Here is a 3,758-nt window from a genome sequence, read left to right on the forward strand (position 1 = left end):
ACCCAACAGCTTCTTGATATGGTACCGTTGCCATTTGCTCGACTTCTTCCTTGGTTTGCGGTGACATATCCTTGGTCAGCTTGATGGCTGCATTCATCGGTGTCAGAGTGGCCTTCGAATCTTGCATCTTGAACCGGGCTAAGACTGATTCGACATATCCTTCTTGATCGAGAGCTATGCCATCCTCCGTGCGTGTGATTCGGATCCCCAAGCAACTTTTTGCTGGTCCGAGGTCCTTCATGTGAAACATGCAGCTCAGCTTTGCCTTGATTTCGTTCTTCCAGTCTTCATCGTTCGAAAACAGCATCAGATCGTCCACGTAGATTGCGATAAACAGAATCTTTCCGTTGTTGATCTTGTAGTACAAGCACGGATCGTACTTCGATTGCTTCATACCCAACTTCTTGAGTGCTGCATCCAGTTTTGCGTTCCATACGCGACTTGACTGTTTCAGCCCATACAGAGCTTTGTTCAAATGGCACACCTTTGGTCCCTCGCCAGGTTGTTCGAAGCACGGGGGTTGCTCCATATATATCTCCTCTTCCAGGTCACCTTGGAGAAAAGCGGTGACGGCGTCCATCTGGTCGACGTAGAGATTGTGTTTGGCAGCAAGCGCGAACAAGTACCGAAGTCCATGTGTTGTTGTTCGGAGTCGTTACGCGACAGTGCATCCTGGTGAGTGTACGGATCTTCCACTGCAGCTGAACTCCTGGCCTCGGATTTGGATGTTGCGATCCCGCCGAACTGACCCTGGCTCTCGGGTCCCGTACGTGAACTGCAGGCCTCGCTTCGAGTAATCGCGGCATCGTTAGACTGACCCTGACTCTTGGGCCCCGTGGTGGTTTCAATTTCGCTCTGGCTGACGGTGTGTTGCTGAGAAGGAAGGGAACTGGGAAGACCTTTTGTCTTTACTACAAAATCGTCATACTTGCCTGGCAACTTGTGCTCCCGACCACTGCGCCTCGACACCTGTGACCTAGGTGGATATGAGATTTGTCGCGGTGGGAGCACAGGAGTCACGGTGATCACAGTATCATTGACTTCATAGATTTCTTGCAGGCTATTTTCATTACCATCGGATGTTTCATCGTCGCCATCAGTAGTGTCATCTGGGTCATCGGAAGTTTCATCGTTGACATCAGTGAAGAATTCGTCGTCTTCATCGTCACTTGAGTGAGCTTCATTCTGGTCATCTTCGCATGGTGATAGGGATACGACCTCTTCTTGCTCTAGGAGAATGATCTTCTTCGGAGGAGACGCTTCTCGGACAGGAACAGCTTCACCTTCGTTGATGAATTTAACTTCACGACTGATGATAATCTTCTTGGACTGAAGGTTGTACAATCGATACCCTTTTGTTTCTTCGTCGAAGCCGGTCAGGACGCACTCCTTAGATTTGGCGTCCCACTTCTTGCGCTTCTGTTTCGGAACGAAGACCATCGCACATGTTCCGAAGATCCGAACGTGACCCAAGTCAGGCTTCTTACCGGTCCAAGCTTCTTCCGGGGTGACATCATGGCCTTTGATCGGGGAACGATTCAGCAAATATACGGCGGTTGCCACAGCTTCCGCCCAAAATTGCTTCGAAAGTTTCGCCATATGCAGCATGGACCTAGCACGCTCCACGATTGATCTGTTGGCACGCTCTGCCATGCCGTTTTGTTCCGGGGTATAAGCATTCGTCGTCTGGTGAACAATTCCATGTTGCTTCAAGTACTTCTTCAATCCAGCGTTGACGTATTCTTTACCGTTGTCTGATCTGAGAATTTTCAGCTTTTGTCCAGATTGTCGTTCCACCATAGCGTGGAAATCCTTGAAAGTTTGAACGACCTCAGTTTCCGACTTCGATTTCAAGAAATACGTCCACATCCTGCGTGACTTGTCGTCGACGAACACGATGAAATAGCGGCTTCCTCCAAGCAACTTCACCTCCATCGGTCCACAGATGTCCGAATGCACCAGATCGAGTATACCATCAGCACGGGATCCATGCTTGCTAAACGGATGTCGACTGTGTTTAGCCATCGGACACACCTTGCAGTCCGTCATGCTTCCTCCAACGATATAGACACCAGTCACTAGTCCGTTGGCTAGGCTGCGCACGCCGTTGATGTTGAGGTGACCCATCCGTCGATGCCAAACTTCCAGACTTCCTGCCGAAGAACAAACCAGAGCACTTTACTTACCTTGCTTCCGTTCATCAAGCTTGAACAAATCGTTTCGATGGCTTCCAGTAGCGATCACATCGCCGTCCCGGTCGAGCACCTTACATCCTTTATTGTTGAAGATAACGGTGTGGCCCTTCTTCACGATCTGGTTGACCGACAGAAGATTCGCAGATAGGTCTGGCAAATACTGCACGTCGTGAACAGGAATCTCGTCTTCGTTGCAGGATGGCTTCAGCGTAAACGATCCAGTCGCAGTAATCTTCATATTACTACCGTTAGCTGCCACCACAGTGCCACTTGAAGGTTTCACGTTCTTCAGAAGATGGCTGTTACGAGTCATATGGACACTCGCCCCCGAATCGAAGTACCAATCTTCATCTTCCATCGGACTGAATGTAGACAGCACCGCACAGAACGCATTCTCCTTCTTGTAGCTTCGACAGTCCTTTGCTATATGGCCGTACTTGGAACACTTCCGGCACTTCGGACCTTTGGGAGGATCCGATTTCTTCACATTCTTACCCGGATTTCCATATCGCTTCTTAGCAGCAAACGCCGCCTCGCTTGAGAACGTATTCATCTCTTGAAGTAGCTTGGTTTTTATGTTGTCTCCGGTGATGGCTATGCCCGAGTTCTCCAAGGCCATTATCATCGGACGATACTCATCGGGCAAGCCAGCCAACAGCAACGTTCCGATCCACTCTTCGGAAATGGCAAATCCAATCCCGTTGAGTTGATGAGCAGTCGATATAATTTGGTTAACGAATTCCCCCATGGATCCGCACGACAGGAGATCAGTCTTGATTAATTTATGGAGTAGCCCGACTCGCCTGGTTAGACCCGAGTCCTCGAAGGCTTCCTCCAGCTTCGACCAAACTGTACGCACCGTCTTCTCCTTTTGAACGTGGATATAATTCGTAGGTTCAAGAGACAGGATGATCTTCGATCTTGCTTTGCAATCCTTGGCTGCATCCACGGCTTCGTAGGTTCCGTCTTCCTTCTTCTTCGGCTTCACAGCGCACCAGAGATCTTCGAGTTCCAGGAATGTTTGCATAGCGAACTTCCAGGTCGCCCAATTCTCTCTTCCAATCAAACGATCGATTGCAGGAAGGCTTGAAGAGACTATGCTACTACCAGCAGCGCTTGAGGATCTGGCGGTATTCGAGGTCATCTTGGATTCTTGATTGCCACAGCAAAAAAAGTTGTTGAATATTACATCAAAACTGCTGCAACCAAGTCATTCCCTCGGTTGTGTAATATTACACAGTCCGACGTACTCGCGGGCTTTTGGTGTAATAAATGCGACCGATGTAATTTTGTCGATGTAATATTTTCAACGTACATAACACAACGTAATCGATGCGATGTAATAGAAAAACTGTGTAATCAAGGCGATTTGACAGCGCTCGGTAATTCTGCACAATAGCGATTGAATTGCTTTTGTATCCTTTCATGCTGTTATAACGGTTTTAACTCAATGAAAAGAGTACTGTAATAACATTATTGGAACTTAAAAAAGGATAAAAAGCAATTCATTCAGCCGTTGACGAGAATGCAAATGCAATCAGATAAAGAATAACTGAATATGAG

Source organism: Aedes aegypti, chromosome 3 (assembly GCF_002204515.2).
Source record: "Aedes aegypti strain LVP_AGWG chromosome 3, AaegL5.0 Primary Assembly, whole genome shotgun sequence".
Classification (NCBI taxonomy): Eukaryota; Metazoa; Arthropoda; class Insecta; order Diptera; family Culicidae; genus Aedes; species Aedes aegypti.